The following is a 20,833-nucleotide window of genomic DNA, read 5'->3' as shown; positions in this document are numbered from 1 at the left end:
CTTAGGTGCGACCCGGTAATCGCCTAAGCAAAAAAACTACTCCGAGTGGAGAGCAATCCTCCCACTCGGGGGCTTAACTGCGACCACGTAATCGCCTAAGTTAAAAAACTACTCCCAGTGGAGAGCAATCCTCCCACTCGGGGGCTTAGCTGCGACCCCGTAATTGCCTAAGTTAAAAACCCACTTAGAGTGAAGAACAATCCTCCTACTCGTCGGAGCTGCGCCACAAGTACAATGTCTGCTCCATCCCGATCTGTCAGGACGATGAGGTGTAGGTCATGTGCGGCACCTGGTGCTCACGCCACGGCCCTCTCGTCAGAGCTGAACCACAAGTACAATGTCCACTCCATCCTGATCCGTTAGGACGACGAGGTGCAGGTCGTGTGAAGCACCTGGTGCTCACGTCCGCGACCCTCTCATTCGAGCTACGCCACAAGTACAACGTCCGCTCCATCCCAATCCACAAGGGCGATGAGGTGTAGGTCATGCGCACCACCTGGCATTCATGCCCGCGGCCCTCTCGTCAGAGCTGCAAGTACAATGGCCTTGAGGTCGATTCGGAGGTGGTAAAAACAAACCAACCATATTCAAGAGAAAATCAAGTTTAGAAAAATCAAGCAAGGTTCAAGAACGCGTACGGAAGTACTCGGGCATCAAGCCCGAAGGAGTTTAACGGTTACAAAATCACTCGACATTCCGAGGCAAATAAAGTGTAGCATCAAGTTTGTTCACTCCTCAGCACAAGGGGGGTTGGTTGGCTCGACAAATTCATCCAGGTTGATCCCATCGGCGATGCGGGTGGCAGCCTCGATGAAGGTCTCCATAAAAGACTGGAATTGAAGCCTCTTGGTATTGGCGACCTTGATAGCTGCCATCTTCTCTTCCTTAGCTTCTTTGCAATGGACGCGGACCAAAGATAGAGCCATGTCAGCACCACATCAGGCAGAGGATTTCTTCCACGCTTGCACTCGACCAGGGATTTCATTGATTCGAGTCATCAGAGACTCGAGGACGTTTTGGAACGTCACTTTTGGCCAGAGTTCTATGTCGATCCGTGACATCGCCACTTTCAGTCGGGCAAGATACTCCACAACGCTGGCGAGGCGGAATTCCAGTCGCAGCATATTCAAAGCAGCTTCATCTTTGATGGGGGAGTTAATGGAGTCCAGGCCCGTCTCAATCCGCCCCATCTCTTCCTCGAAGTTTTGGCAGAATTCTGCACACACAGAGGAAAATAATCAGTCAGTCGATCACATGACGAGTCGGTAGTTACAAATTAGTCGGACAAGAGAAAGTACCTTTGAGCATAAGGAACATCTTCTTGGCGAGCCCTCCGAGATAAGCCTCCAGGTCGTTTCTCTTCTGAGTGAGATCTCCAACTTTGTCAGTCAGAGTCACCTTGTCCTTCTTTAGCTGCACGACTTCTTTGTTAGCTTCATTGATGGCAGTCTTCAGTTTGGCGCTTTCCTCCTCGCTTTCCGACTGAGCTAGCTTCTTGTCAGCAAGTTCAGTTTTCTCTCGCGCCATCTTCTGCGCCGCTGCAAGGTCAAGGTCCTTCTACTCCAAAGCCTGCTTCATTTTCTCTAAAGAAATAACATTCTTCAGACGAGCTTGGAGTTGTCTGTTTTCACTATGCACATCTGTTCGAGTAGAGTCACTCGGTTCAAAGAATGAAAGGAAAAGCAGACAAGGCAAACAGTCGACAGGTTATTACCTCCCATGGCAGCCGCTTCATCCCTAGCCTTCTGCAAATTCTCTTTGGCTAACTTCAAGTTGAGATCGAGCTAGATCTACTTCTGCTCCAAGTCAGCAAATTGAACAACAAGATCACAAGATTTCTACAATCAACAAGTAAGATGAAGCCCGTCAATAGGAACAAAGGTCAATTGCTTCCGAGCGATAAGATACAAGTTCAAGTCATTTCGGCAAAAAGAGTTCTAAGACTACTATCGAATCAAACATTCAAAAGTAGTCTCAGGGACTACACCCAGTGGGCGCACTTGGCGTGCCCCCACTGGTTCGACTTTCCACTTGACATGGTCCGTCTAGTCGGAGTGCCAAAAAATACAAAAAAGAGAGAAACAACAATCATTCTCAGACCACCGCCGACTGCCCGTAGTCGATGGTAGTCTTGGGGACTACACCTAGTGGGTGCACTTGGCGTGCCCCCACTTGTCCAGGTACCACTCGGTACAACCTGTCTAGACCGAGTGGAACATTACAAACATACATTCATCAAAGTGGGTGCACTTTGATGAAGGAGCAGTATCGAGTGGGTGAACTGATGCAAGGTGCAAACTCATGGAAAATGTTCTTCCACGGACATCTTACGAATAATGAAGGAGCAGTTTCCAAGTATCATATCCTAACAAAGCAAAAATCAAGCTGAAAGATTAGTCGGAATCAACTCACCTGGACATTAGTTTGAAGTGCAGAGCTAGCATCATAAGCAGCCATGCTAGCTTCGTGCACCACCTTCACTCGCTCCATCATAAAGCCTGCTTGGCGTATAACTTCCTTAGTGGAGTTTATTGGGCTCTAGGACATGATGGGTAACAAACAGTGGAGTGGGTGGAACAGTTGAAGCAGCCAGGGGATCTGAGATATGGAGTTGCACGGACGGAGCAAGGTCTTGAGCAGTCGAAGCTGAAGGACGACCAGTGAACACAGGATCGGCAAAAGAAACAGAAGCCCGAATTGGATCTCCCGATTGCTGAATCACTGGTTCTGGCACTGGTGTCGACTGAGATACCTTGCTTGCAGGCGCCCTCTTGCTCAAGATTCTGCCCTTTCTTCCCATGGTCTTCTGAGGCAGGTCTTCATCATCATCTGGAAGATCAATGACATTCGGTGGTGCTGCAAAGGACTCGACCGTCAGAGTTTAGTCGACCGACAGTACAAACTGGCAAAATGAGAGTAAAATGATGGAGTTGTACCTGCTTTAGAAGTGGCTGCATCCTCAGTCTCCTCATCGCCTTGGTCCTTGTCGATATCCATGCAAGTCACGGAAGTAGCAGCGCTGAAAGTTTCAGAACTCACTCGGTTAAGCAACATAATTAGTCAACAAACACACAACAGTTTCCAAACAACGCAAGAGAGAGAAAAAATATAAAATACTTACGCAGAAGTGATGGGAACGTCCACTTTGATCTTGGACAAGGCCTTATATGGCTTCGAAGGGGCAGTCTTGAGCTGCTTGGCGGCCTTTTTAGTCATCACCGGAGACAAAGTCCGAGTGCATTTGTGATCTTGTGCTCTAGGAGGCACTGCCTTGCCATGCTCGCCTGCAAGGTCGTGAGACTGCTTTGATCGACGCTCTGAGCGAGGTGGTGATTCGACCTCCTCACTTCCGCCCGAGTCGTCATTATCGTCTTCGTGGTCGTCAGGATACTGCCACTCGCCGCTCTCGTTAGTGCTCTCCGTTCCCTCCTAGACTTGCTCCCCGTTCGGCATCGAGTACATCTCAGTATAAATCTGCAAGGCAAAGAGTCAAACAGGCATCAATCAGACTCAAAGACTGTCGCAAATCAGGATAAAAATACAGTCAGTGACAAAGGTCAGACCTTTTCCGGCTCATTTTCGGCGTCGAAGGTGGCGACTCTCCTGGACCCCCTGGGGTTGTCTTTATTTCCAATGATGCTCCTCAGCCACTCCTCCACCGTCTCCTCGGAGACTTCCTCTGGGTCAACCCGAGCGGTGTCATTGGGCCCCGAATACATCCACATCGGATGATCGCAGGCTTGAAGGGGCTGGATGCATCTACAGAGAAACACTTCCAACAAATCCATGCCAGTCACATCATCATGAACCAGTTGGACTACCCGGTCGACTAGCATGGACACCACTCCCTTCTTTGCTGGAGTGATGATAAGCGAAGAGGGTTGGCTGACTCGGTCCATGGTGAAGGGGGGAAGGCCGGTCGACTGACCGAGAGTCGGAATGTCTCGGCAGTAGAACCAGGTCGACTGCCACCCTCTAACTGAGTCAGGAAGGGTCATGGCTGGAAAATTGCTTCTAACCCTAGTCCGAATCCCTAAACCCCCGCACATTTGGATCATGTGTGTCTTCTCATCAATCAGATTTGCCTTCTTCACAGACTGAGAATGGCAAGTAAAGATGTACTTGAACAAGCCCCAATGCGGTCGACAACCCAAGAAGTTTTCACACAAATAAATATAGGCGGCGAGGTATGTGATTGTGTTGGGGGAGAAATGATGAAGTTGGGCACCAAAAAAGTTCAAGAATCCCTGGAAAAAAGGATGAGGAGGCAGACTGAAACCGCGGTCGACGTGGGTAGCAAGGAGAACACACTCACCCTCCTGTGGCTGAGGCTCGGTCTCGTTCCCCGATAGCCTCCAAGATCCGTGGGCGATCAGGCCTCCACTGGCCACGTCCTCCAAGTGCTCCTTCTGGATCGCGGAGCGGATCCAGTCCCCCTGGATCCAACCAGGCGGCAGATCGGACCTTGACGACGATCCCCGACTCATCTTCTTGCCCTTCACCGCCGCCGCCTTTTGCGCTCCAGGGCCGCCATCTTGTCCTTGCCCATGGCGACGGAGTGCTCGCAGGTGAACAGAGACGGCGAAGAGGGTGGAGAGTGTGGTAGAGAAGTAGGGGGAGAAAGGGGACGATTGGAGCGCACTGTGCTTTGCCTCGGTCCGGACGCTATTTATGAGGCCACTTCCAAGTGGCTGACGAGTGGGCCTGAGCGATCCAATCATATCCTGTAGTAGGTGCTCTCCTGATACGTGGCGGAAAAGGCAGCATGAAGATCGAGGCGTTTATCCACTCCATTTACTGCGGCGCACCCTGTCCTGCGTGCTTCCCCGAAATTTCGAATCAGGTGAGATCTGGAAACCACAGAGTAACCAATCGCGCCGAAGATTTCATTCCATATCAACACTTGAGGACTATCAGTCGAGTTCACTCGACGACCTCTGAATCGATCGAGGTGACTGAAATAAGATCGAAGCTTCAACATGATTCACAGACTCATATGAGATACCTTTGCAGTAGGGAATCGGGTTGGAATCAACTTTAGCTCTTTCTTCACTCGGACCTCAGTCCATTCGGGGGCTAATGACGATGACATGTACCTAGGGTAGGGTCATAGGCCTAACCTAGATTCCTTACCCAAGGACACTGCCCTACAGTCAAGGACATTCAAGATACAACAGAAGAAACTGACTGAGATCACCAAGGGATGCAATCCACTCGACCTCAAACCTCACCCGATAACCCCAATTCCATTCGACCTAGAATGAAGTCACTCGACCATACAAGAAACCACTCAGAATATAGAAGGCCTAAAGTCACTCAAGCTGGCAACGGTCAGGCATTCAGTCTGTAGTATTAAAGATCATCTATAGCTCTTTATAGCTGACGTTACCAGTAATGTCCTGTCTTAATGTACATTGAACCTCGTGTAGCGTGGGATGGCTGAGGTCCTGGCGCACTCTATATAAGCTACCCCCTCCTCTGGCACAAGGGTTCGCACCCCCTGTAGCTCTCTCACATAATCCAGTCGACCAGCCTTCAGGCACTGAGATGTAGGGCTGTTACTTCCTCCAAGAAGGGCCTGAACTCGTAAACCTTGCGTGCACAATCTCGCTGTAGATAGGATCTTGCCTCCTCTTACACACCCCTATATTATTGTCAGACCTACTCCCACGACACCCGGCGTTGTTGCCGACACCATGGAATAGCGCAATGCGCTGATCAAAGTTACTTACTTGAGCGAACAGATTATCGATCGTGACCGGTTCCTTGCGAGCATCAAGAGCCGACACCAGTGGCTGGTACTCCATATCCAGTCCTGCCAGGATGTAGGAGATGACCTCGTCATCATCCAGCGGCTTGCCGGTAGCTGCCAGCTCGTCGACGAGGGAGCGGATGTGGGCGAAGTAGGTGTCCACCGCTTGCTTGACCTTCTGCGCGTTGGAGAGGGCGATTTTGATGTTGTTGATGCGAGATCGGGACTGAGACGAGAACATGCTCGCCACAACAGCCTAGAGCTCATGTGCCTTGCGGATCGAGGTCACCTAGACAAGAACTTATCAAGAACGATTGATCAATAGATGGCCAAGTACCTGCTGATCTTCCCTTACCGATACTTGATGTAGAGGGTTCGAGACAGCTTCTTCCTTGCCATCTTTGTCCTTGGTGACGAGGAACTTCTCTAGTTCTTTGGTGGATCCGTCGACGTAGCCAAAAAGGTCAGTGCTAGTGAGCTGGGGCGTGATCTGGGCGCGCCAGATGACGTAGTTCGTCCTGGTGAGCTTCTCTGTTACCTGACCATGGATGGTGGGTATAGGAGCGACGGCGGGAGATGACATGGCTATATCTAAGGGTAGATGGATGCTAGATGTTGTCGAGGAGGGATGCTGTAACGCCCACAATGCGGCTATATCTCCCACGTGTCGGGGCACGACTTAGAGGCATAGCCGCATGGTAGGTTTGTCGCAAGAGGGGTAATCTTCACACAATCCCATGTACTGAATAAGAAAGGGGTAAAGAGTTGGCTTACAGTCACCACTTCACACAAATAGAAGTTAAACATACATCATCCAGAATACAATCAAGGTCCGACTACGGAACAAAAGAAAAGAAGAAAACCCCAAATGCTAGATCCCCGATCATCCCAACTGGGCTCCACTGCTGATCAAAAGGAAACAAAACAAAATAACGACCAAGGTCTTCATCGAGCTCCCACTTGAGCTGGGTTGCGTCACCTACACTGTCATCATTGGCACCTTCAACTGTTTGGAAGTATCTGTGAGCCACGAGGACTCAACAATCTCACACCCGCGAGATCAAGACTATTTAAGCTTATAGGTAGGATAAGGTAATGAGGTGGAGTTGCAGCAAGCACTAAGCATATATGGTGGCTACCTTACGCAAATAAGAGCGAGAAGAGAAGCAATGCAACAGTCATGAAGCTAGAAGTGATCATGAAACTACTTACGTTCAAACATAACTCCAAAACCGTGTTCACTTCCCGGACTCCGCCGGAAAGAGACCATCACGGCTACACACGCGGTTGATTCATTTTAATTAAGTTAAGAGTCAAGTTCTCTACAACCGTATACTAACAAATTCCCATCTGCCCATAACCGCGGGCACAGCTTTCAAAAGTTCAAAACCCTGCATGGGTGTCCCAACTTAACCCATCACAAGCTCTCACGGTCAACGAAGGATATTCCTTCTCCCAGGAAGACCCGACCAGACTCGGAATCCCGGTTACAAGACATTTCGACAATGGTAAAACAAGACCAGCAAAGCCGCCCGATGTGCCGACAAATCCCGATTGGAGTCGCACGTATCTCGTTCTCAGGACACACCGGATGAGCGCTCCGTACAACTAAAACCAAACCTCGAGTTTCCCTGAGGTTGCGCTGTAAAGGACTCTAGTTCGGACCAACACTCAGAGGAGCACTGGTCCAGGGGGGGGGGGCTTAAAATAAAGATGACCCTTGAGTCTGCAGAACCCAAGGGAAGGTATATGGTGGTAGGTAGGAAAATGGTAAAACCAAGGTTGGGCCTTGCTGGAGGAGTTTTATTCAAAGCAAACTGTCAAGGGGTTCCCATAACACCCAACCGCGTAAGGAACGCAAAATCAAGGAACATAACACCGGTATGACGGAAACTAGGGTGGCAAGAGTGGAACAAAACACCAGGCATAAGGCCGAGCCTTCAACCCTTTACCAAGTATATAGATGCATTAAAGTAAACAAAATATAATAATGATATCCCAACAATAATCATGTTCCAACAAGGAAGAAATTCCATCTTCACCTGCAACTAGCAACGCTATAAGAGGGGCTGAGCAAAGCGGTAACATAGCCAAACAACGGTTTGCTAGGAAAGGTGGGTTAGAGGCTTGACATGGAAATATGGGAGACATGATATAGCAAGTGGTAGGTGTCGCGGCATAGCAATAGAGCGAGCAACTAGCAAGCAAAGATAGAAGTGATTTCGAGGGTATGGTCATCTTGCCTGAGATCCCGCAAGGAAGAAGAACGAGTCCATGAAGAAGACAAACGGACGTAGTCGAACGGATCCTCACAACTCCGGAACGAAACCGAAGCTAACGAGAGAAGCAACTCTGAAAGAAGCAAGCAACATAGTAAACAACCATCACATAAACATGGCATGATGCACAACCAAGTATGATGCATGTCCGGTTTAAATAGGCATGGCATGGCAAAGTGCACAAACCATACTACAAGTTATGTGGGGCTCAATATGCAACGAGTTGCATATTGATGAAACACCACATCAATTATTTAGTTCTCTCCCGTTTAAACTACTCAATAAAATTAAATGTTGTTTAAACATGGCAAGAGGTGGATCATAAGTAAACTAAACATTTAGGCAAGTTCAAATGAGGCCGGAAATCACAAACAACAATTCCGGTAAATCCCCATATGCATTTAGCGATTTAATGCAAACAACAATTTCAAACATTTTAAATGTTATTATCATGATGCGAATGACATGTGCAAGTTTATGCAAATTTTATGAAAAAGATGACATGAGCATGATATGAAGCATTTTTGTCATCATGGCGGAAACAAAAAGGGTGCCATGGCTATGACAACAGAAATGGTGCCACGGCAACATTCCGGTTCCGGTAGCTCATGGAGATACCGGTGCAAAGGAAGTGTGGCGGGAGCGTGCAAAAGATGGCGGGGTGGTCCCGGTAACCGGGTCCCCACAGGTTAGCGGCAAATGAGGAGGACTGAGCAAGTGACAACTAGGACACGGTGCAAACATAGGGTGCAACTCAAACATCACACAACATGCATTCGTTCCGCGGGTCATCATCTCAGCGGTTATACCTTCGAAGCGTGCAATCGGGATGGTTCGGGTTCGTCGAGTGAAGTAGAGGAAGTAGTGGTACTATCGGTCCTCGACGGTAGTTTTACTCGCATGCTCCAGGGTTGATGGTAGATGTTCTCGCGATATCGGCGACGGTAGTAGTACATGTTTATCTTGGACGAGTTTCCGTAGATGTTCGGGTCAACGAGGGGGTACTTGGTGCAACATAGGTCTACGGGGTCGTCGGGTACACTTTCACATAGTACTCGTACACGTCGACGGTAGTTGTACTCATATCGTCGTGGAAGTAGTGGTACACACGGAGGTAGTCGAACTTGATGGTTCCGTTACACGGGTCTTCGACAACAGTAGTGATACACATTTCGTAGAAGTTCAGGCGGCGGTAGTAATACATAGTGTCGAAGAGGAACTTGACGAATCCGAATCCGTTTGGGGTTGTCGGGGTACTTGGGGTCTCCGGACTTGCCGGTCTCGCTCTTGCGACGGTAGTCATACGCGGTTCGGAGAGGACTTGTCGTTTTGGTATGAAATCGTTCGGTCTTGCCGGTGGGGTACTTGGTGAACCGGCGTAGTCGATCTTGGCATAACCAGTGGTTGTGGAGGTACACACTCCTAGACGTACAGGGCCATCGTAGAGGTACTTGACGTCCACAGGGTTGAGCGGGACACGGACGAAGCCGGGAGGAGAAGGCAAGGCAACGCGGCGGAGGCCTGTGCTCACCGGTGAAGCAGCAGCAGAAGACGAAGGTGGTGGTCAGTGGTAGGGGCTCAAGGCGAGAGGAGTAGTGGAGTGCCTTGGGGTCGGCCCTGGCGTCAACTTGACCAGGAAGATGGCGGAGGTTGGCTCCTGTGGTCGTCGGATGTCATGGATGATACCAGAACGAGGCATGAGGAGGAGCAACGGGGATGCAGGCGAAGCTTGAGGCGGCGGGAGCGGACGCGCGGGCCGATCCGGGCGGAGGCACGCAGGATCCCGCTGGCGGCTTGGCCTTGAGACGACAGCGCCATGGGTTCCCTGGATGGCATCCGGCGACGCTGGAAGATGGCATCCGCGGGGGTTGCAGAGAGGCGAGGTGGAAGGAGAAGCTGGCGCCTGGGCAACGCGGGTGGCCTCCGGCGGCACCGGATCGAGGCGGAGGAGGTAGCAGGACGCCGGATCGATAGGCGTGCACGATGGTGTGAGTGGGTGGCAGCGGGAGCAGGGGAAGGAGACGAAGGAGAGGACGAGGGGATCGGGGAGATGGGGGTTGCGAGGGAGATGGGGATCGGGCTAGGTAGCGCTAGGGTTAGAGCTGGGCCTTGGGAGGTCGGCTCAGTAGATAAGGGGGCTGGGCCTAGGCCTTGGGAGAGGGATGCGCCGGTGCTGGGGGAAAGGATGGGCCGCGGGGACTGGGCTGGGGTCTCTGCTGCTGCTGCTCTCTTTTCTTTTCTATTTCTTCAGACAGAAATACAAAAAGGAAATAGCAGGGGAAAAGGAGAGGAGCTAGAGAAATGTAAAAATATACTCATGATCCTGAAAATATGCTCTATTTAACAAAATTGGTTTGGAGATTTTTAAAGGAAGTAAAATATAATTCAAGTTTGAATTAAATTCAAACTTGGGCTATTTTTGGACCTAACCAAATCAACTTCGAAAGAGGTGGAAAAAATTGTCAGAGGAATAGGACATGGTGATTGAATGTTGAGGCAAAGATGAACATTAAAAGAGAAGGGAAAGTGGCACTTGTCAAAAGAAGGAAGTAGAGGGAAGGAGAAGGTTATGATGCAAGATTCATGCATGGAACATGCAACAACATAATATGTATGAGAAAGCACACCATGCACATGATGACATGATGAAATGCAACATAAATAGAGCAAGAAAATAAAACACACAACGAAACTCGGAAAAGCTGGAAGTCTTCTGGAGCGCCGGTCTTGGGGCGTCACAACACTCCACCACTACAAGAGGATCTCGTCCCGAGATCTCGGATGGTACCAGAGAGAAACGAAATAGGAAGAGAAGAGGTAAAACTAAGTTACTTCTTTGAAAAACAAGTGAAACCAAAGAAGCTTGAAAGGTTAAACCAATGGAAAGAAAGAATACAACAAAGATGAACAAAGTTGAAAACACTCCATTAGAAAAGAGGAACACAGAACAATACGGGAACCTTGTGGGTTGAAAGACATGAATGAAGAGCTCCCGCGACAAGGAAGGACATGTAACCACTCCAGGTTGAAACGAAATAAGCAAGGAAGAGAACATGATCTTGGCAAAACGAGATGATAGGACGAAGAGAGCAACATCACAATGCCTCCGGAACGAAAGAATAGAAGTTGGATCATTGGAAAGGAAAGAGTTGAGAAGAAAATGACATCTTCTACCACAATTGAATTTGAAAAGCGTCCTTAAAAAGAAGGATTGAATGGAGTTGCTGGGAAATCAACAACGAAAGGAACAGACTTGTTGAAGGCTTATGGAAAACATCTTAAAAACTTGAGGTGAAATCCTGCCACAAACGGAAAAAATTGCTTGCTTTAGATCGACGAGGAGATGAAAAAAACTTCTTCCGCCAACAGGATAGGAGAAACACTTGGATCATTGATAAGCACCAATAGCAAAATTCCTTAGGGAAGGCTTTAGGTGAAATATAACCCAAGACACTCCAATGAAGAGGTTGACGGGTTGCAAAGCATCTCCTGAACAAAGAGAAAACGATGGGTTTAAAATATCTCATTCTTAACAACTTGTGAATCATGAAAACATGAAAGAAAATTGTTAAGAATGGCATATCACCATCCCAAAAGATAAGGTAGAAAGAATTGCACTTTGGAATGCAAGATGAAGAATGCTTGAACTCCTCAAAACAAGACATGTGTTTAACACCATGTTTATTTTTGAGTATAGCTTGGCAGATCTTAACTCCGAGAGAAATCTTGAAGAACAATTGAAGAATGAAAGGAATCCTTTATGAACCACCATGAAGAAACTTTTGAAGAACTCCGGTAATAAAAGAATGATCAAACGAAAGGTAAGTTGAAAGGAACTCCGGTAGAAGCCTTGTAATGATTTAGATGGAGCTTCGTGGTGACATACTTGAGAGAGCTTGGAACTCCGGGAACAGAAAAGATGAAACAATAAAACCGAGAATTTGATGAGCCTCCGGAATAAAGAAAGAATTGCATTATGCTTATCCTTCACCAATACAAATTGATGATAAGCAACGGATTTGGCATACTACTTATTCTCGTAGAAAGGATTAAAGAGAGGTATAGCTCAAACTTGAGAAGGTCTTCGGCGAACCACTGGTAGGATTGAAACAACGAATAAATTGATATGATAACAAAGTAAGAGAAATCTTGAACGAACCACCGTAAGGATTGAAAAAGAACGAAGATACTTGAGTGAATCAAGATGCAAGAGAACGAAGAGACCGCGAACTGATTAGAGAATACTTGAATGATGCACTGGTAAAATTTGGAGAACAATAGCTGAAAGCTGAGAATGAATAATTATGAGATGATGGGCTCCGGATGATCGAGAAAGGAACGCAACTCCTGAAATGCGTCGGATAGTTAAAAGAATTCTCCCGATCGAAAACAATTATGAGAGAATGGCACCAAGCTAGAATCACGAATCTTTGAGAGAACGGATAAGATTTGGAGGAAAAACTCTTCTTTGGTCTTCAAAATTTGAGAATGACGACGAGAAACACCACCATGAATTGTTGAGACACTACGGAATAATGATGAATATGAAGGTTGAATCAACAATGAAAAGATTTTGAAAGATCTTGGGAAAAGACATTTGACTGATGACAATTCATTCTTACATCAAACTTGGAAAAGAATTTGAGGTTATCTCCGCGAAAAATTAGAAGAGTCAGGTAAGATCCTGGGAAAAAACCTATGGGTTAGGGCCCTCTCAAAAGATGCACCATTGAATGATTTAAAAGAAAGATTGCACCGACTGAATTAAATGGCTTGAATGAGGTAACAACCTCGAAATAGGTTGAACGGATCTTGAATGATAAGACGAGCCTTCTGAGATATCTTCAGCACTCCGGAACAAATGAATAACGAGAGGTGAAAGATTAAGAGGTGCAGCGGCATGGGAAAACATTTGAAAAGAGGAAAGGATACGATCAACACCGAATGCTTGATTTGAATCCACTGGAGAAGATAAAAGAAACGAAGAATGTTGAACTTGAAGCTCTGTTAGTATCATCCGGAGAATCACCGGATAAGAACATTGACGGAAAAGAATGGAGAGACTTCCCATCAATAAAATGATACTTGATTAAGAAATCCGAGTCCTTGAAGAAACGAGGGTGGGAGGGTGGGAAAGGACAACTTCGGACGGATGAGACAAACACCATTGAAAAACATAGAATTGATCTTGCAGATGTTGAAATGATCGGATCCACTTGAAGAGAAGCACACCGGTTGAAAAGGATTGACATGACAATCTCGATTATTAGGAAGGATTAGTATTCACATAGAAATATGAGAACACCACTTAGGAAAGGTATGGAATCAACATTTGACTTCGAAGCAACTCGAATACCACAACTGAAAAAAAAACAAAGGATTGGCTTGCAGAATAAGCCGGAACAAACATATGATAGATCCCATATCGTATCATGTGTCTGTTGGAAAGATATTCTAGGAGGTACTTGAATTCCCACTTATCAACTCCCGAAACTTTCTGGTTATGCAATCAGGTGTTGGGGATACAGGGGAAGCATAATATCTCACCGAAAACTAGCAAATCCTACATCCAGCTGTATCCATCCTTCAACACATAACCAAGAAACCTTCGGAAATCATTTACATCAACCTTCGAAAAGCATCCGTTATACAAGTTATGGCAATACTCCCGAACTCCTGCCCCAGTACTGGGTGGTGTCGAGGTTATCTCACCAACAACTGCATAAAAGAGATTTTCGATGTCGGCGAACTCAGGTATTCCAGAACCGCAACGATAAAATTGTGATGACAACACCTCCGAGCTCAACTCCACGGGACACTGCCACAACCCCTAAATATCTGGAGGCAACAAGAACAATGTTCTCGTCACAAAACCATTGAAACGATTCCAAGATACCCGCGTGATCCTAATTTTTTTAGTGAAATTTGAGGAGAGAAGAGTCAAAACTCTACGTCAGGAGGCCTCACCAGAGCAACGAAGGGACTAGGGAGTAAAAATAATCCTACTCTCCGATATATATAATCCTATAAGACTCAAAACATTTTGTTCTAGACTCAACAACGTTAGTGATTCAATCAAGCAGGGGGCTCCTAAGTCGGGGAAGGCTCTGATTACCAACTTGTAATGCCCACAATGCGGCTATATCTCCCATGTGTCGGGGCACGACTTAGAGGCATAGTCGCATGGTAGGTTTGTCGCCAGAGGGGTAATCTTCACACAATCCCATGTACTGAATAAGAAAGGGGTAAAGAGTTGGCTTAGAATCGCCACTTCACACAAATACAAGTTAAACATACATAATGCAGAATACAATCAAGGTCCGACTACGGAAGCAAAGAAAAGAAGAAAACCCCAAATGCTAGATCCTCGATCGTCCCAACTGTGCTCCACTACTGATCAAAAGGAAACAAAACAAAATAATGACCAAGGTCTTCATCGAGCTCCCACTTGAGCTGGGTTGCGTCACCTGCACTGTCATCATTGGCACCTGCAACCGTTTGGAAGTACCTGTGAGCCACGAGGACTCAGCAATCTCACACCCGCGAGATCAAGACTATTTAAGCTTATGGGTAGGATAACGTAATGAGGTGGAGTTGCAGCAAGCACTAAGCATATATAGTGGCTACCTTACGCAAATAAGAGCGAGAAGAGAAGCAATGCAACGGTCATGAAGCTAGAAATGATCAAGAAGTGATCCTGAAACTACTTACGTTCAAACATAACTCCAAAACCGTGTTCACTTCCCGGACTCCGCCGGTAAGATACCATCACGGCTACACACGCGGTTGATTCATTTTAATTAAGTTAAGGTGTCAAGTTCTCTACAACCAGATATTAACAAATTCCCATCTGCCCATAATCGCGGGCATGGCTTTCGAAAGTTCAAAACCCTGCAGGAATGTCCCAACTTAACCCATCACAAGCTCTCATGGTCAATGAAGGATATTCCTTCTCCCAGGAAGACCCGATCAGACTCAGAATCCCGGTTACAAGACATTTCGACAATGGTAAAACAAGACCAGCTAAGCCGCCCGATGTGCCAACAAATCCTGATAGGAGTCGCACGTATCTCGTTCTCAGGGCACACCAGATGAGCGCTCCGTACAACTAAAACCAAACCTCAAGTTTCCCCGAGGTGGCATTGCAAAGGACTCTAGTTCGGACCAACACTCAGAGGAGCACTGGCCCGGGGGGGGGGGGGGGGGCTTAAAATAAAGATGACCCTTGAGTCTGCAGAACCTAAGGGAAGGTATATGGTGGTAGGTAGGCAAATGGTAAAACCAAGGTTGGGCCTTGCTGGAGGAGTTTTATTCAAAGTGAACTGTCAAGGGGTTCCCATAACACCCAACCGCGTAAGGAACACAAAATCAAGGAACATAACACCGATATGACGGGAACTAGGGCGGCAAGAGTGGAAAAAAACACCAGGCATAAGGCCGAGCCTTCCACCCTTTACCAAGTAAAGTAAACAAAATATAATAATGATATCCCAACAATAATCATGTTCCAACAAGGAACAAACTCCAGCTTCACCTGCAACTAGCAACACTGTAAGAGGGGCTGAGCAAAGCGGTAACATAGCCAAACAACAGTTTGCTAGGAAAGGTGGGTTAGAGGCTTGACATGGCAATATGGGAGGCATGATATAGCAAGTCGTAGGTGTCGCGACATAGCAATAGAACGAGCAACTAGCAAGCAAAGATAGAAGTGATTTCGAGGATATGGTCATCTTGCCTGAGATGCACAACCAAGTATGATGCATGTCCGGTTTAAATAGGCATGGCATGGCAAAGTGCACAAACCATACTACAAGTTATCTGGGGCTCAATATGCAACGAGTTGCATATTGATGAAACACCACATCAATTATTTAGTTCTCTCCCGTTTAAACTACTCAACAAAATTAAATGTTGTTTAAACATGGCAAGAGGTGGATCATAAGTAAACTAAACATTTAGGCAAGTTCAAATGAGGCCGGAAATCACAAACAACAATTCCGGTAAATCCCCATATGCATTTAGCGATTTAATGCAAACAACAATTTCAAACATTTAAAATGTTATTATCATGATGCGAATGACATGTGCAAGTTTATGCAAATTTTATGAAAAAGATGACATGAGCATGATATGAAGCATTTTTGTCATCATGGCGGAAACAAAAAGGGTGCCATGGCTATGACAACGGAAATGGTGCCACGGCAACATTCCGGTTCCGGTAGCTCATGGAGATACCGGTGCAAAGGAAGTGTGGCGGGAGCGTGCAAAAGATGGCGGGGTGGTCCCGGTAACCGGGTCCCCACAGGTTAGCGGCAAATGAGGAGGACTGAGCAAGTGACAACTAGGACACGGTGCAAACATAGGGTGCAACTCAAACATCACACAACATGCATTCGTTCTGTGGGTCATCATCTCGACGGTTATACCTTCGAAGCGTGCAATCGGGATGGTTCGGGTTCGTCGAGGGAAGTAGAGAAAGTAGTGGTACTATCGGTCCTCGACGGTAGTTTTACTCGCATGCTCCAGGGTCGACGGTAGAGGTTCTCGCGATCTCGGCGACGGTAGTAGTACATGTTTATCTTGGACGAGTTTCCATAGATGTTCGGGTCAACGAGGGCGTACTTGGCACAACATAGTTCTATGGGGTCATTGGGTACACGTTCACATAGTAGTCGTACACGTCGATGGTAGTTGTACTCATATCGTCATGGAAGTAGTGGTACACATGAAGGTAGTCGAACTTGACGGTTCCGTTACACGGGTCTTCAACAACGGTAGTGATACACATTTCGTAGAAGTTCACGCGGCGGTAGTGATACACAGTGTCAATGAGGAACTTGACGAATCCGAATCCATTCGGGGTTGTTGGGGTACTTGGGGTCTCCGGACTTGCCGGTCTCGCTCTTGCGACGGTAGTCATACACGGTTCGGTATGAAATCGTTCGAGCGTCGGTCTTGCCGGTGCGGTACTTGGCGAACCGGCGTAGTCGATCTTGGCGTAACCAGTGGTTGTGTAGGTACACAGTCATAGACGTACAGGGCCATCGTAGAGGTACTTAACGTCCACCGCAACATCTCCCTCGACCTCCTCGACGAGCCACGAGGCCTCGGACACGCTGCAACGCCACCACCGCTGCCGTTCCCCTCGTCGGTCACCGGAGATCATCGTTGATGTTTTGCCGCCTCCCAAGCTTTCCCGAGCACGCTTCGACGCCCGCTGCACTCACCGTGAGCTTCTCTCTCTTCTCCCCCTAGCCACGTCGCTCGAGCTGCCCTCTAACCCCGTTGGCCATCACGGCCGAGAGCTTGGCTCCGCCGGCCATGTCACCGCCGTGGCCACAGGCGCGTAAGCTCGATTCCGAGCGTGTCACCACACTCACCACGTTCCCAGGAGCCTAACGCACCACTCCCTGCGCCTCGTCGTGCCCCGTAGCTTCGGGTTCATCCTCGCCCGAACTCCGGCGACCGCCAAGGTCGTCGCCGGCGTCATTCCCGGCCTCCCCGAGCTCCACATTCTCCACCAAATGACGCGGCTCGCTCACCGCGTCACGTAGCTGCTCTTCGCCGTCGATTTGGTCGCCGGAGACACAAACCCTAGCCCCTCCGCCGCGTCTGTCATCGCTGGCATCAGGCCGCCGGCGAGTTTGACTCTGTTTGACCCCTGTGTGGGCCCAAGTTGACTCCCCCCTGAGTCTATGACAGGTGGGGCCGGTCTGCTAACTAGTTTAGGATTAGTCTTAACTAATTTTAATTAGTTTAGACACTGACATGTGGGCCCAGGCCCCACTGACAGCTAATTAGTGTTAATTTAATTCTGATAATTAGCTGAGCCACTGACAGACAGGGCCCACCAGTCAGGTTTGACCTGGCCGACCCAGTTGACCGCTGACGTCACACCTATGTCATGCTGACGCATTAATTCAATTACTGGAATTATTCTTATATAGGAAATTCCAGAAAATATCCAAAACTTCTAAAAATCATAGAAAATCAACCATAGCTCCAAATGCAAAGATTTATATATGAAAAATGATCAGAAAAATTCAATCTATCCATCTGTAATGGTTTCATGCATGACAAAACAAGTTAACCTTGCTGTTTAAGCAAGATAAGGTAATGCACTAATAAGGCCATGTTTAATGAGCTAACATTTGAATCTTTGATTCAAATGAGTTCATCCCCTTCTGTTTTAGCTTGCATTAGGCCAAGACACTTTCATATTGCCATGTCATAGCATGCATAATATTGTTGCATATTACCATGTGTTGATTATGTTTGGTGTGATTTTCGTGGTAGGTTCTGCCTCCGAGGATATCCCCGAGTATCCGTCTGAAGGGCAGTACCCTACTACCACTACAACAGGCAAGCGACCCATTGATCATTCCGATACAACCCATGTTCTCGCTTCTTCTCTTGTTTACTGCATTAAGACAACGCGATTCAATCTGCTATGTGCTACGGTAGTTGAACCCTTATCCTCTGCATGACCTGTCATTGCCACAGTAACTAGATGAAACCCACTAGCATGTGTAGGAGTTGATTGAGCCATGTATGTGATTCCTACCTTGCTATGCCTGCTATGCTTAGAGTTGTGTCAGGTCTGGTTCATCTGGGTGATGGGCTAGAGTGAAATGATTATATCGGTAATGTGAGGGATGTGTGGAACATGTTTTGGTAAAGGTATCGATGAGAGGCCATGTAGGAGTACATGGTGGGTTATTTCATTGAGGCCGTCCCTAAGAACTGAGATCTGTATGTGTGATTTTAAGATTCAGCTACTACCATGCATTGGGATCCTTAATTGACCCTCTCGGCTTCTTAAATACCCTAGTACTCTGTCCAGGAGTTGCAAATAGTTTTTGGTGTTTGTAGGTTATGTGTTGGCGGCCATGCGTAGCGCTGACCCTAGGGGTGGGCTATGTTGCGGTAGATACACCGTGGCATGGTGTACCGAGTCACCCGTTTGGTGTCTCGGGAACCCTGTTCACATCGTTCGGGGCCGTATGTGGAAACCTCGGTCGGACTCCCTGTGGATGGAACCTAGATAGGCGATGAACCTGGACTAGAGACTTGAGTGTTTAGGTAGGCCGTGGCCGACACCCTCGTTGGGCCTCCGCTTGAAGGTTGCCGAGTACATGTCGTGTAAACGACGGTAACTGCTGAAAGCGTGTATGAAGAAGTACACCCCTGCAGGGTATAAAACTATTCGAATAGCCGCGTCCATGGTAAAGGACTACTTGGTTGCCTATACAGTTCATAGACAAGTTAATGGTTACTACTAAAAGACTCAAGATAAGTGTGAGTACCGAGGATGGCCCTCTCGTAGGATGATGAGGGAGAATCCCCGGTGGAGTATTGTGTTGGTGAGTAGTGGACTCGTGTGCGAAAACTATTTTAGTAGTGGAGTTCCGTAGGATAGCTTAGCCAAGAGTCAAAGCTGGCTTGCTGCAATAACCCCACCACCTTCTTGAGAATGAGCATGTATAGTAGGTTCTGTTGTAAGACTTGCTGAGTACCTTTGTACTCATGTTTGCTTAATTACTGTTTTCAGACGACAACACCGCCCCCTCCGATGGGTTCTACGTAGACCTTGACGTCGACGAGTGACTAGCCACCCAGGGTGGTGATCCTGGCCATGGAGGGCCCTATGTAGATAGACAGGCTTTGGAAGCCTTCTTGCTTTCTAGTGTCTGTACTCAGACAATTTACTTCCGCTTGTATGTTTGTATGACTTGAGTGTCGGGTCATGTGACCCCTACCTATATGAAGATGTTATGTATGGCTCTCTGGAGCCTTTAAATAAAGTACTTGAGTTGTCGAGTTTTGTTGTGATGCCATGTTGTATGTACTCATATCGGGCATATTGTGTGTATGATTGAAATGCTTGGTATGAGTGGGATCCGACAATCTAGTTGTTTATCCTTGGTAGCCTTTCTTATGGGGAAATGTAGTCTAGTGTTCCTCGAGCCATAGTAGTCCGCTACAGCCCGGTTCACCGGAGTCCTGCTAGCCCAGCACTACTGTTCAGGACACTTGACTGGCCGGCATGAGTTTCACTTCGTTCCTATGTCTGTCCCTTCGGGGAAATGTCACGCGGTGACATCCAGAGTCCTGCCTAGCCTGCTACAGCCCGGGTTCCCCGGAGTCCTGTTAGCCCAGTGCTACAGCCCGGATTCACTCGCTGATGACCGACATGCTCGATGTGATTCATGTATGCCTGTCTCCATAGGTCTATGCCGCTTTGGGTTCACGACTAGCCATGTCGGCCCGGGTTCTCTGTCATATGGATGCTAGCGACACTATCATATACATGGGCCAAAAGGCGCAAACGGTTCTGGGCCATGGTAAGGCGACACCCGTGGGATACCGTGTGTGAGGCCGCAAAGTGATATGAGGTGTTACCGGCTAGATCGATGTGGCTTGGAATCGGGGTCCTGACAGGGTTGGCATCAGAGATGGACTGCCTGTAGGTTCGTTGAGCCAAACTGGTCGATGTCGAGTCTAGAAATGCTTTAGTTATATGTAGGGGAATTGATTGTGGAAGGGACCGTAAGGCTCTTTTACTCCTTTACCTTATGTCCTCTGATCTGAGTCATTCTCTTCTCATTCAACGTGGGTTAAGGACTAGGCTCTCTTCTTCCATCAGGTTCACGTGTTACTAATCCATAGTAGCTTATAGGATTGTTGTTACAAGCCCCAGTTCAGTTTCTACCATTTCTAGTATGTTGCTAGTTGAATCAGAACCTTGATATGATGTTGTTGAGTGGTATTGCAAATTGTTGTGGATGTCTCAAATCTTTTC

At 47.6% G+C, this 20,833-nt stretch overlaps 1 pseudogene; it reads right to left on the bottom strand.

Annotated features, from left to right (window-relative positions):
• Positions 1–5,716: 5,716 nt before the first annotated feature.
• LOC123038498 (uncharacterized) lies at positions 5,717–5,855 on the bottom strand (annotated as a pseudogene).
• Between the last annotated feature and the right edge of the window lie 14,978 nt (positions 5,856–20,833).

Source organism: Triticum aestivum, chromosome 2A (genome assembly GCF_018294505.1).
Source record: "Triticum aestivum cultivar Chinese Spring chromosome 2A, IWGSC CS RefSeq v2.1, whole genome shotgun sequence".
Lineage (NCBI taxonomy): Eukaryota > Viridiplantae > Streptophyta > Magnoliopsida > Poales > Poaceae > Triticum > Triticum aestivum.
The sequence above is the reverse complement of the archived record's forward strand: the minus strand, read 5'-3'. Positions and strand labels throughout refer to the sequence as shown.